At 48.3% G+C, this 13,866-nt stretch overlaps 1 protein-coding gene across 1 annotated transcript in view; it reads left to right on the forward strand.

Annotated features, from left to right (window-relative positions):
- Positions 1 to 13,866, forward strand: part of TMEM116 (transmembrane protein 116) — a 378,731-nt gene that overhangs the window by 2,497 nt on the left and 362,368 nt on the right. The window lies entirely within an intron of this gene.

The raw sequence follows: 13,866 nt of genomic DNA on the forward strand, positions 1-13,866 counted from the left end.
ATACTCTGTCCTAAACAGAATACATTCAACACAACATCGGTAATAGAAGGAGTTGGCCGCAGAGCCGGACATTATCACCCGACGGAATTTCGCGCCAACAGACCGCGCACATGAATCGGACGCGCAACCGCACCACACATTATAATGGGACCTAAACAGAACACCGGAGCCGCACACCCTATCACGCTCCGAGCACCCGAATGTGTGGGGCTCTGCTGCAATGCACACACTCATTGTGTAGAGGACGTGACTAATTTTAATAGAAAATATAGGCATAAATGGCAACCAAGGGGGGCCGGCAGCACCATTTTTACCCAATGGGGGGCTCGCCATAAAAAGGTTTGAATACCACTTGTGTAGAAGATCGGCCTGTGACATTCTTTGAATGAGTGTTGGTGGTGCCCCGAAAGCGCCATGGGGAGCGTGCAGATATCAGCCTCACAGAACAATAGACACAAATGAAAGAGTGTGAATATATCCCAGCCCCCTGGCTAACACACGGCTTACGTGGTGGCCAGGACTGCGGGCATACATTTTTCAGGCTTATTTTTTAAACATTTTATGACATTAGAAACAGTACCGGTTGTACGGCGGGTGTTTTTTTTTAAATAACAGGGATGTGTTAATCCGAATGTGTTAAAACGGGCCCGGGGCATGCGCCAAAGGCAATAGTGATTCTCCATTTGCTCCAAGAAAAGGGCCACACCCAGGCTTGCGTCTCTGCTGCATCCAGCAACACAGCTGAACTCTTTAAAATCTGCAAGGAACTAGCCAACCCTTCCGCCGTCTCCACCTCACCTCTTCCCTACCAGGACCTCTGCAATGCACTGGCCACACACTTCACTGCAAAACCCAGGACATCCAGTGTGCCCTCGCCTCCCTCTCCCACTCCCCTTCTCCCACCCCACTGCCTCCTATGCAGGGGCGTTGCTGGGGCGGGCTAAGGGGGCTATAGCCCCTGATCTTTTGCTTGTAGCCCCGGACAGAATCTCAGGAGCTACAGCCAAAAGACTAGCTAGCCCCCAGTCTCAACAGTTCCGACATCAGCGTAGCCCCGGGTCTTTTCCAGACCTAGCAACTCCCCTGCTCCTATGGCCTCCGATCCCCCTATGCCTTCCTTGCCTCCTTCTCTCCTATCACACCCGATGAGGTCACCAGAGCTATCCGCTCCATGAAGGTCTCCTCCAAACAGGTCTCCCTAGCTCCTCCAGAACCATTAGGGAAAATATTGGCTCTCGGGCCCCTGCACTTGCTGATTTCTGTAACCACTCTTTTGCTACTGGATCTTTCCCTTCTCCCCTCAAGCACTCCCTTGTGCGCCCCCTCATGAAAAACCCCTCTGCAGACCCATTTTGTCCTGCTAACTACTGCCCCATATCACCCCTTACCTGGGGAAACCCTTTGAGAAGCTGGTCTTCCCCAACTGACCCAGCACACTGAACTTGTTGGCGGTCTACACAACCATCAGTCTGGATTTCGAGCATTCAGAGGCACGGAAACTACTTTTCTGAACACCTGTGAAGAACTGTTCGCATCTCACGATTCCATCTCTCCACCTGTTCTCATTCTTCTTGATCTCTCCTCTGCATTTGACACAGTCAACCACTCAATCCTCATAAAATGGCACTCGATCCTCATAAAACGGCTCCACTAAACCCTAGGTATCTCGGAGCGGGCACTGGACTGGCTGACCTCCTTCCTCAATGACTGTCCATCCCGGTTTATCCAGGCCTCTTTCTCCTCCCCCACCTCTATCTCCACCTGCAGCGACCCCCAGGGCTCCAACCTTTCTCCCTGGCTCTTTAACATCTATCTTGCTCTGCTCGCACACCTAATTGCCACCTTCTCCCATAACCTCCAGTGCTATGCTGACGACACACAACTCTTCCTCGAACTTCCCCCTGATCCTCTCCTTGCTTCCGCCATCACCCCTGAATGCCTATCTGCCAAACAGTCCTGATCCTCTCCTTGCTTCCGCCATCACCCCTGAATGCCTATCTGCCAACCAGTCCTGGTGTGCCTCTGATGAGCTCTGCCTCAATGCCAGCAAGATTGAGATTCTTCCCAACTGGGACTCCTGCTCCCTCTTTCTTCACCTCACTCTGGCCACCCTCCATGGGCTTTCCCTTTCTACTTCATCTGAAGCCAGAAATCTTGGCGTCATCTTCGACTCCTCTCTTTCCTTCCTCCCTCACATTCAGGGCCTTGCCAAGAAGGCCCACTTTCAACTTCACCTCCTCAAAGGAATCCTTCATTTCCTCACTTCCACCCAGAAGCTCAATATCTCTAGAGCCCTGATTCTCTCTAGGCTAGACTACTGCAATAGCCTCTTCCTTAATCTAGCCTCTTCGTCTCTACGGCCCCTCCAGCTAATCCAAAATACGACTGGAAGACTTATCCTTGGCCTCAAGCCCAGGGACGGCATCTTTCCTTCCCTCAGTCCCTCCTCTGCTAAACCCAACAGTTGCTGAGATTACTGACCAGGGTCCTTGTGTGTCCACCTGGGTCCTGGAAGCCCACACCCAATCGGCTCCAGCCTCAGCCTGCTCCCAGCACTTGTCTAGGCACCCACTGGCCTGTGCTATCTCACAGTCCTGCATTTACTTTTTATTGGCAGCTGACCACTCTCCCCACGTCACTTAACAGCTGCTTACTCCCTAGCACTTCACTCCGTGGCACTCCCAGCACTTATCCCCCCACCCCTCTTCCCGTCGCTCTCTCTGCACTTGCACATTCTGAATGCTCACAAGGCCTAGTAGGACCACCTCTATCATTGTTTATATTTGTATTGCATTCCCATGTTCCCTCCCTGTTGCCTGTGGGCGCTCTGAAACACAATTTACTTGATGTATAAGCGCCTTACAAATGCACAATAAATAAATCAATCTGTATTTAATAATTGCCCTTTGTCCTGCACGATGGCCTGTGTTCCTCCGTGGTCCTACTTGGACCTACACACAGGGCCTGATTCACAGCACGTTTTCCTTGGAATGTTCGTTCCGTGAATCAGGCCTGCAGTTCTGTGGTTGTGCGTGACGCTCACTCGAATGGCGGGAGTGTTCTTCCGCCAAGGGGATTGCCGTTTTTTGCCCATGACTGGTTTGTTTACCTCTAACACTGATCTAGACAGGGCTCCCACGCCCTGGAGGAGGTCAATAGCGTTAAGTCGCAAGTGAGGAAGATAAACCGAGTGTGGTGCTCCAGCTGGGGCCCGATAAGAGCAACTGTGATAAAGGAGAGGCAGAACAAAGCTGCTTTTGCAATCCGTGTGCCTTCCTGTCACACGAGGCTGCCATTCCTGGGCCTTCATTTCTCCATTTGCATTCTGGGAGCTGCAGTCTTGAATCACTCTAATTGAATAAAAGGCACTTAATGGAAACTAAAGGAGGACCAAAGCCCAAGACTGGAGTGTGGTCGGGTGACATGGAGTCATCTGGTAAGCTTCGTAGCCTTCCCACGCTGCTTCTGAATATCGAGGTCCCTTGAGGCTGAAATCCAGGTCCAGGTCCCTGACATAGAGCTTGGCCTTAGAAGCTGGCTTTTGAGAGCTTGCTCTGTGAGGCTGACTGTGTAGAGTGTCCACGCTCAAGCTGACCGTCTCTAGTAGTCCCATGAGCCTTACATCCCAGGCTGGTTGTGTAAAGCTTGGATTCTGAGACTTGATTTGGAGAGCAAAGCCCCTGAGTTTGGTTCCGAGTAGGTTGGTCCCAGTGACTGGTTTTGTGAGGTTTGTTAGCTGATGCTGATTCTTCACAGCTTGTTCACAGAGCCTGGTTCTGGAAATGCTAGACCCTCTAAAGCTGGTTTTGTAGAGCACATTCTGTGTCATGCAGCCAGGCCCTGTATCTGGCTCTGTAAATCTTGTGGTTGGAGATTGTTTGTTTAGTATCTGGCACAAGGTACTGGTTCATAAGAGCTTAGTCCCCTGAGGCTGGTCTATTAGAGCTTCGTCCCCTGAGACTGGTCTTTTAGAGCTTGGTCCCTGAGGCTGGTTCTGTAGTTCTTAAACTCCAAGTCTGGTTCCTTAGATCCTTGGCCAGTGAGATTTGGTCTGAATCCTGCATAGTCCCCGAGGCTGCTTTGGTAAAGCCTGCCCACCTTAGGCTATTTCTGTAGAGTTAGGCCCCAAAAGCTGGTCCTAAAAAGCCAACCGGTTTATGTAGAGCGTGGCCTCTGTGGCAAGCTCTGTCAAGCTTAGAATTACAGGTCCACTCTTCAGATTCTGGCCCATGAGACTGGCTTTTCAGAGCTTAACTTTTGTGGATGGTTCTGTAGGGCTTGTCTGTGTGACGTGTTCTGCAGAGTTTGGCCACTGATGCCACTTTTGTAGAGCCTGGCACCCTTGTCGGGGTCTGGAGTGCTAGGGCTCTAATGTGAGCTCTTGAACTCTGTCGAGCCAAGCTGGCTGTCTAGAGGCTGTCCTCTGAAGTTATCTAAAGTTTAGGGTTTCCTGTTGTTTCTGTAGGTTCAGGGTGGTGACACTGGTACTTGAGTGCTTAGACCCCCCTCAGAATGTTTTAGAGATTGTCCACTGAGGCTGATTCTGTGTTGCTAAGACTCTGAGACTTGTTGTGGGGCACGCCTGTACCCCAAAGCAGGATCTGTTAAACCTGGCTCTCGAGACTTGCTCTGTAGAGCTACGACATAAAGCCTGATTCTGTACAACCTGACCCTAGGATGTGATTCTTTAGAGCGTAGCCCTGGGGCTGCCTCTGCTGAGCCTATTCCTGGAGCTCGTGCTACAGAGCCTGTCTTTTGAGACTGATGCTGTAGAGTGTGAGTTCTGCTGTACAGTTTGGATTCTTGGCCTGCAACGGAAGAATGTGAGTTCTGCATCTGGTTACGCAGAGCTTGACCTCTGCAATAAAATCAGCAAACCCAGTAATTCAGTTATAAATAAATATCTACATTGACACAGGTAGTGTTTTGTAATGATAAGAAGTTCGGTTCTGTATGGTTGCAGGTGCGCTGGTAGTCCTTGAACCGCGACTCGGGGTCTATACCCCTCTATGGATTGAGGCTAGTTTGGTCTGATTCTATACAGCCGTAAAGGACCTTGGGTTCAGAATTTGGCAGAGCCTGATCTTTGATTCTGCTTTTGGAGAGCTCTGCAGTGGAATTCGGTTCTGTAGGGTTGCAGGTGCGCTGGTAGTTCTTGAACCCCGACTCAGGGTCTATACCCCTGTATGCATTGAGGCTAGTTCTGTGGAGCTCAGAGGTTCGGTCTGCTTCTATACAGCCGTAAAGGACCTTGGGTTTAGAATTTGGCAGAGCCTGATCTTTGATTCTGCTTTTGGAGAGCTCTGCGAGGGAATCTTTTGGGTTCCGGGATTGATTCTGTAAGCCTTCTCCTCTTCTCCCACACTGCTCAGCCTTTAAAGCTGGTTTGGTTGAATTGCTGCTGTAGGGCTGATTGGGTAGGGATTATGGATTATGTAATGGTCGTCAGTAAGGCTATTTCTGTGGAATGTCATCCTGACTCTTGAAGGCAGGGGTGGACTGGCTTATAGGGAACTCTGGAGATTTCCCAATAGGCCTTCTGCACCCCGGGCCTCTTTTTTGTGGTAAACTATTTTATGTCCAAAGTTTCTGATAGGAAAAGGGTTGGGCTTGCTGAAAATGTGTAATACGGGGCCACTTTGAACATTGTTTCCAGGGCTTGTTGTGGTTCCCAGTCCATCCCTTTTTGGAAGATGACCTCTTGAACTGATTACCATGCTTTCGGTCTCTGAAGTCAAGTCTACAGAGAATGAATATTATGGGTGGCTCCATAGGGCTTGCAATCGTTGGGTGATTCTGTACAGCCTGGCCTCTACTGCTAGGTATACTGCCTAGAGCCCGGCTAGCCAACCTGTCACCCTCCAGACGTTTTGGCCCACAACTCCCACCAGCTCCAGCCCGCATAGTCAATGGAGAGGGATCAAGTGGGTTGTAGGCAAAACAACCTTGAGGGTGACAGTTGGCTACCCATGACCCAGAACTTGGGATCTGATGATCGGGCCCTAGCACAGGTTTTGTAGATCTTGAACTCTAGGGCTTAGTATGTTGCACATATGGTCTAGGCATTGTTGTGTAGAGCTTGGGCTCTAGGGTTTAGTATGTTGAGATTATGGTCTAGGCATTGTTGTGTAGAGCTTGGGCTCTAGGGTTCAGTATGTTGAGATTATGGTCTAGGCATTGTTGTGTAGAGCTTGGGCTCTAGGGTTTACTATGTTGAGCTTATGGTCTAGGCATTGCTGTGTAGAGCTTGAACTCTACGGTTCAGTATGTTGAGATTATGGTCTAGGCATTGTTGCGTAGAGCTTGGGCTCTAGGGTTTAGTATGTTGAGATTATGGTCTAGGCATTGTTGTGTAGAGCTTGGGCCCTAGGGTTTACTATGTTGAGCTTATGGTCTAGGCATTGCTGTGTAGAGCTTGAACTCTACGGTTCAGTATGTTGAGATTATGGTCTAGGCATTGTTGTGTAGATCTTGGGCTCTAGGGTTCAGTATGTTTAGATTATGGTCTAGGCATTGTTGTGTAGAGCTTGAACTCTAGGGTTTAGTATGTTGAGCTTATGGTCTAGGCATTGTTGTGTAGAGCTTGAACTCTAGGGCTTAGTATGGTGAGCTTATGGTCTAGGCATTGTTGTGTAGAGCTTGAACTCTAGGGTTTAGTATGTTGAGCTTATGGTCTAGGCATTGTTGTGTAGAGCTTGAACTCTAGGGTTTAGTATGTTGAGATTATGGTCTAGGCATTGTTGTGTAAAGCTTGAACTCTAGGGTTTAGTATGGTGAGCTTATGGTCTAGGCATTGTTGTGTAGAGCCTGGGCTCTAGCATTTTGGGTAATTGTTGCACTCCAGGATGTTTGTGTTTTAGTAGTATTTTATAAATTTATAGTGTGCTTTCGCAATTGCACTGCACATAGCAATTTTTAGCAAGCAGTACAAAATTCAAGTATAATAAAATGGAAAACACCATAGGAAACGAGTAGAAGGCAATAGAAAGGCAAAACTAGGAGTTAGAATTCAGGAGAAAAGCCTTCAGGCGGGTGTGGAAAAAGTGCAAAGGTGGTGAAGATCTTATATTGAGTGCTAGGGAGTTCCAGAACTTGGGTGCCAGCAGGAGAAGGAACGGACACGGGTGGGTGCACCAGGGGGTACTTAGGACTAGAGCGCAAGAACTGGTTAGGAGACCGGGAAGGATGTGGAGGGACGTAGAAAGAGAGCAGAGAAGAGAGATAAGGAGAGAGACCATGAGTGCATTTATAAACGATAGTAAAGAAGTGGAACAGTATGCGATCATCGAATGTTATCCATGATAAAAAGCAAAGAGAAGACAAGGCCGAAGACCTGGGGGAGAGCAGGCAGGGTGCTAATTGCAGAATGAAAGATAGAATGCAGAGGGGCCGTCAGTAAGAAGGAAGACCAATGAGAAGAGAGGAACAAAAGTCAAGCCAGGAGATAATAAGTGTGGTCACCAGAAGCTTAGTAGCGTGGAAGGACCGAAAGGGCCAAGCTTTAAGAATATTGAGCTGAAAACGGCAAGACTTAGAGATGGCAGCAATATGAAAGGGGAAGGAGAGGGAAGAGTCAAAAATGACCCCAGGTTACAAGCAGTAGATCCAAGAAAAATTAAGAGGGGGGAAAGGAGATGGAAGGTGGAGGAAGGGGAGCAGTAGAAGAGGGAAAGAAAAGGATTTCTGTTTTACGAGCGTCAAGAGACAGGAAGTGAGAATTCATCCAGGCTTGGTTGACAAGAAGGCAGGCCAAGATGTTAGAGTGGAGAGAATGGGTGAATGAGGAAAAGAAAATTAAAATGAATGTGTGAATCATTCAGATAAAAGTAGGATGATAACTCAAAAGAAGAAACGAGAGAGGATAGGGTAGTGGTGTAGAGAGAGAAAAGAAGAGGGCCAAGTACAGAGCCTTGAGGTACACCATAATGGAGAGGGAAGCAAGGAGAAGTTCTTCCAGACCAAGAGACCGAAAAGGAATGGTCACTAAGATAGGAGGAGAACCAGTGTAGGACAGAACCAGAAAATCCAAACAATACTAAGGTAGAGAGAAGAGTAGGGTGATCCCCTGTGTCAAGGGCTGCCAATAGGTCAAGACGAATATGAATTGAAGAAAGAGTGTTGTGACGGGCAGAAAGAAAGAATTGGAAACATAGTGCTATTTTTGTTGAATGCAGGGGCCGCAGACCAGATTGGGAGGGAGAATGAAGTGAAATAGAGTCCAGATAGGAGGAGACCTGGATGTAGACTACCCGTTCAATTAATTTAGAGAGAAAGGGTAGAAGAGAGATGGGACGAAAGTTAGATGGAGAGCAGCGTTGAGGGAAGGTTTTTTTAAGATGGGCGTGATGGTAGCCTTTTAAAAGAGAGAAGGAAACAGCAGAAGAGAGGGAGGAGTGAGTAAGAGCAGTCAAGTAGGTAAGCAATAAAGGATGCATTTTTGGGATAAGAGTGGAACGGAAAGGGATAGAAGGTGTGGTAGTAGGGTGGGCACGATTAAGAAAGTGAACAGTGTCAGAGTCTGAGAGAGGGGTGAAGCAAGACCGAGATGAAGTGGCTTGGTCAGGGCAGAAAGAGAAGGATTGGCTAGAAGATGGGGAGGAGCGAAGGTTGGAAACTTTGTCAGAAAAGAAAGTAGTAAAGTCAGATGGGGAAAAAGGGGAGAGCAGGGAAAGGTCAGGGGATGGGGGAGAGAGGATCTGGTCCAGAAGGTGGAAAAGATGACGAGGGTGGGGATAATAAGATAGAATGAGGTCTGAATAGCAGGTTTCCTTTGCCAGTAGAAGGGATGAGTCATAGGAGGAATGGAGGGATGAAAGATGAGAAAGATTATCGACAAGGGTTTTTTCTACCACCTATGATCCGCCTGACGCAGAGAAGAGTGAAGTGCTCGAAGATCGAGGGAAAAGCAAAGGTTGAGGAGGTCGATGCAAGGGGCGAAAAGGAGTAAAGGGGTGACGTGTATAAAGGGTATTAACAAGAGTGGCGTTCAGATGGAATTGTGCTTCGCCACCAGGGGAGAGAGAAGAAAAGTGGGAAGGAGAGTAGCAAGCAGAGTGGGAATAAGAGTAGATCTGTTAAAAGCAGAGAGAGTGAGCAACTTGTGCAGAGAAAGTTAGAGGGGGTAGGTTGGGGAGAGAGAGGGAGAAAAGGGGAAGAGAGAAGCAGGTGGTCAGAGGCTGGGAAAGGGGCAGTTGTAACCTCAGGCATAGGAGAGATGAAAGAGAAGATGAGCTCCAAGGAAGACCCAGAAAGATGTGAAGGGGGAGAAATGAGCTGAGAAAGACTGTAGGAATCCAGTAATGGGACGAACGGGGCAGATGCATGAGGAGCAGAAGAGAGATGCAGATCAAAGTGCCCTAAAAGAAAGAAGGGAGAAGAGCCAATAGAAGAGAGTCCAGATCATTGCAGAAGGTGGCAAAAGGACCAGGAGAAGGACACACAATAAGGAATGCCAGAGACTAAGGTTTGGAGAAAGAGTTGCAATGATATTCAAATGAAGGAGGTAGGGGCCGGGAGCAAGGGGTAGGGAATACAAGGGACAGTATAATACGCCAGTCTCCCTGCCTCGACCGGAGGCCCGAGGGGAATGTTAGAAGTTTGTGGTGGAAGATAAAAGAGATGCAGGAGTAGTGGAGACTGAAGGAAGGATCCACGTTTCGGTGATGCATGGGACGTGGAGATTGAGCCTGAGAAAGGTATCAAGTGTTTAGTGTGTTTTATTACATACTGAACGTGCATTTAGCAGCCCAATGGGCATAGAAGGGGAAGGGCTAAGGGGTTGCTGGTAAGGACTAGGGTAGATGAGTATGAGATTGTCGATATTGCGTAATCGAGAGGAAGGGTGATGCTTCCTCTGTGTAGAGCAGAGAGAGGCGATTGGGGAGGACATTGACGAGGAGGAGAGGAGATGGAGAAATATGGCAAGGAGCAGGGAAATGTGAGTGAATATGGTTAGGTTGAGTTGCTACAGTATGGGAACGAGAAGCCTGTTGAGAGGGTGGTGTCAGCAGAGGCGACATTGTGGTAGACGGAGAGCTAAGTTGGCATTATGGACAGTAACACAGGACCAAACTGGGAAGTAAATTCCCTTATAGTTGCGTCCTTTGACGAGAGCCACGTGGCCTCTGTAGCAGGTCAGGGGGAGGAGGGGCAAGGTAGAATAGCCCGTGGCTGTGGCAGTGATGCAGCCTCCAAGTCCCAAGATGGCAAACTGGCAGAGATGTAATCCAGCAGGAGGGTCCAGGAGAGCTGTCAGTCCAAGGAGTCCTATGTTAATGCATCATTGCATATAACTTGGGCTCTAGGATGTTAGGACATTGTTCTTTAAAGGTTGGCTTCGGAATGGTAGGGCATTGCTGCGTTAGAGCATTGTTGTGTAGATCTTGGTCTCTAGGATGTTAAGGCATTGTTGTGTAGAGCTTGGTCTCTAGGATGTTAGGGCAGTGTTGCGCAGAGCTTGGTCTCTGGGATGTTAAGGCATTGTTGTGTAGAGCTTGGTCTCTAGGATGTTAGGGCAGTGTTGTGTTAGGGCATTGTTGGGTAGAGCTTGGGCTCTGGGATGTTAGGGCAGTGTTTTGTTAGGGCATTGTTGTGCAGAGCTTGGTCTCTAGGATGTTAAGGCATTGTTGTGTTGAGCTTGTGGTCTGGCATGTTAGGGCATTGTTGTGTAGAGCTTGGGGTCTGGCATGTTAGGGCATTGTTGTGTAGACCTTGGGGGTCTGGGATGTTAAGGCATTGTTGTGTAGAGCTTTGTCTCTACGATTTCAGGGCATTGTGTAGAGCTGTGTCTCTAGGATGTCAGGGCATTGTTGTGTAGAGCTTGTGGTCAGTGCTATCGGATGTTAGGGCATTGCTGTGTAGTGTTTGTGGTCGGTGCTATCGGATGTTAGGGCATTGCTGTGTAGAGCTTGTGGTCTGGCATGTTAGGGCATTGTTGTGTAGAGCTTGGTCTCTAGGATGTTAAGGCATTGTGGTGTAGAGCTTGGTCTCTAGGATGTTCAGGCATTGTTGTGTAGAGCTTGGTCTCTAGGATGTTAAGGCATTGTTGTGTAGAGCTTGGCCTCTAGGAAGTTAGGTAGAGCTTGGGCTCTGGGATGTTAGGGCAGTGTTTTTTTAGGGCAGAGCTTGGTCTCTATGATGTTAAGGCATTGTTGTGTTGAGCTTGTGGTCTGGCATGTTAGGGCATTGTTGTGTAGAGCTTGGGGTCTGGCATGTTAGGGCATTGTTGTGTAGACCTTGGGGGTCTGGGATGTTAAGGCATTGTTGTGTAGAGCTTTGTCTCTACGATTTCAGGGCATTGTTGTGTAGAGCTGTGTCTCTAGGATGTCAGGGCATTGTTGTGTAGAGCTTGTGGTCAGTGCTATCAGATGTTAGGGCATTGCTGTGTAGTGTTTGTGGTCGGTGCTATCGGATGTTAGGGCATTGCTGTGTAGAGCTTGTGGTCTGGCATGTTAGGGCATTGTTGTGTAGAGCTTGGTCTCTAGGATGTTAAGGCATTGTTGTGTAGAGCTTGGTCTGTAGGATGTTAAGGCATTGTTGCGTAGAGCTTGGTCTCTAGGATGTTAAGGCATTGTTGTGTAGAGCTTGGTCTGTAGGATATTCAGGCATTGTTGTGTAGAGCTTGGTCTCTAGGATGTTAAGGCATTGTTGTGTAGAGCTTGGTCTGTAGGATGTTCAGGCATTGTTGTGTAGAGCTTGGGGTCTGGGATGGTAGGACACTGTTGTGTAGAGCTTGGTCTCTAGGATGTTATGGCATTGTTGTGTAGAGCTTGGGGTCTGGCATGTTAGGGCATTGTTGTGCAGAGCTTGGTCTCTAGGATGTTAGGGCATTGTTGTGTAGAGCTTGGTCTCTAGGATGTTAGGGCAGTGTTGTGTTAGGGCATTGTTGTGTATAGCTTGGTCTCTAGGATGTTAAGGCATTGTTGTGTAGAGCTTGGTCTGTAGGATGTTCAGGCATTGCTGTGTAGAGCTTGGTCTCTAGGATGTTAAGGCATTGTTGTGTAGAGCTTGGTCTCTAGGATGTTATGGCATTGTTGTGTAGAGCTTGGTCTGTAGGATGTTCAGCATTGTTGTGTAGAGCTTGGTCTCGGATGTAAATGCATTGTTGTGTAGAGCTTGGTCTGTAGGATGTTCAGGCATTGTTGTGTAGAGCTTGGTCTCTAGGATGTTAAGGCATTGTTGTGTAGAGCTTGGTCTCTAGGATGTTATGGCATCGTTGTGTAGAGCTTGGGGTCTGGCATGTTAGGGCATTGTTGTGTAGAGCTTGGTCTCTAGGATGTTAGGGCATTGTTGTGTAGAGCTTGGTCTGTAGGATGTTCAGGCATTGTTGTGTAGAGCTTGGCGTCTGGGATGGTAGGGCATTGTTGTGTAGAGCTTGGTCTCTAGGATGTTAAGGCATTGTTGTGTAGAGCTTGGTCTGTAGGATGTTCAGGCATTGTTGTGTAGAGCTTGGTCTCTAGGATGTTAAGGCATTGTTGTGTAGAGCTTGGTCTCTAGGATGTTATGGCATTGTTGTGTAGAGCTTGGGGTCTGGCATGTTAGGGCATTGTTGTGTAGAGCTTGGTCTCTAGGATGTTAGGGCATTGTTGTGTAGAGCTTGGTCTGTAGGATGTTCAGGCATTTTTGTGTAGAGCTTGGTCTCTAGGATGTTAAGGCATTGTTGTGTAGAGCTTGGTCTGTAGGATGTTCAGGCATTGCTGTGTAGAGCTTGGGGTCTGGGATGGTAGGACACTGTTGGGTAGAGCTTGGTCTCTAGGATGTTATGGCATTGTTGTGTAGAGCTTGGGGTCTGGCATGTTAGGGCATTGTTGTGCAGAGCTTGGTCTCTAGGATGTTAGGGCATTGTTGTGTAGAGCTTGGGGTCTGGCATGTTAGGGCATTGTTGTGTAGAGCTTGGTCTCTAGGATGTTAGGGCATTGTTGTGAAGAGCTTGGTCTCTAGGATGTTAGGGCATTGTTGTGTAGAGCTTGGTCTCTAGGATGTTAGGGCAGTGGTGTGTTAGGGCATTGTGTGTAGAGGTTGCGGTCTAGGATGTTAGGGTATTGTTGTGTAGAGCTTGGTCTCTAGGATGTTAGGGAATTGTTGTGTAAAGCTTGGTCTCTAGGATGTTAGGGCATTGTTGTGTAGAGCTTGGTCTCTAGGATGTTAAGGCATTGTTGTGTAGAGCTTGGTCTCTAGGATGGTAGGGCAGTGTTGTGTAGAGCTTGGTCTCTAGGATGTTAAGGCATTGTTGTGTAGAGCTTGGTCTCTAGGATGTTAGGGCAGTGTTGTGTTAGGGCATTGTTGTGTAGAGCTTGCGGTCTAGGATGTTAGGGCATTGTTGTGTAGAGTTTGGGGTCTGGCATGTTAGGTCAAATGACCTTTTTCTTTTTCCAAAAAGGAAAAAAGACCAATTTGGAAAGATCGCTCCGTGATCACACGGAGTGGTCTTTCAAAATCGAACTGTCAGCCCTGGCGCCGCACATGAGTGCGCACAGGGGCTGACAGGCACGATAAGACGGAGAGGACGAGCTGCGGGAGTCAGAGGTAAGTGTATGTGTAGTGTGTGAGTGTGTGGGTGTCTGTGTGCGTGTGAGTGTGAGAAAACGTGTGTGTATGTGAAAGGGGTTGGGGAGGCTGGCAGGAAGCAAAATGGGGCGGGGGGGGGGGTTCAGGGGTGAACCCCCCCCAATTAAAAAAAGAAAACAGTGGTGATGTCCCCTTCCTATTTTCTGGGGGTCGCAGGAACTCGGCCGAAAAAAATCGGTCTTTTTTGATATGCGACCTTCAGAAAACAGGAAAATGACATAGAACTTGTTTAATATATCTGTTAATAATATTAATAGGCGAGCAGCAAGCCGATGCTCACCACATTATCACAGTTCCTGC

Source organism: Ambystoma mexicanum, chromosome 10 (assembly GCF_040938575.1).
Source record: "Ambystoma mexicanum isolate Mex_15411 chromosome 10, UKY_AmexF1_1, whole genome shotgun sequence".
NCBI classification, from domain to species: domain Eukaryota; kingdom Metazoa; phylum Chordata; class Amphibia; order Caudata; family Ambystomatidae; genus Ambystoma; species Ambystoma mexicanum.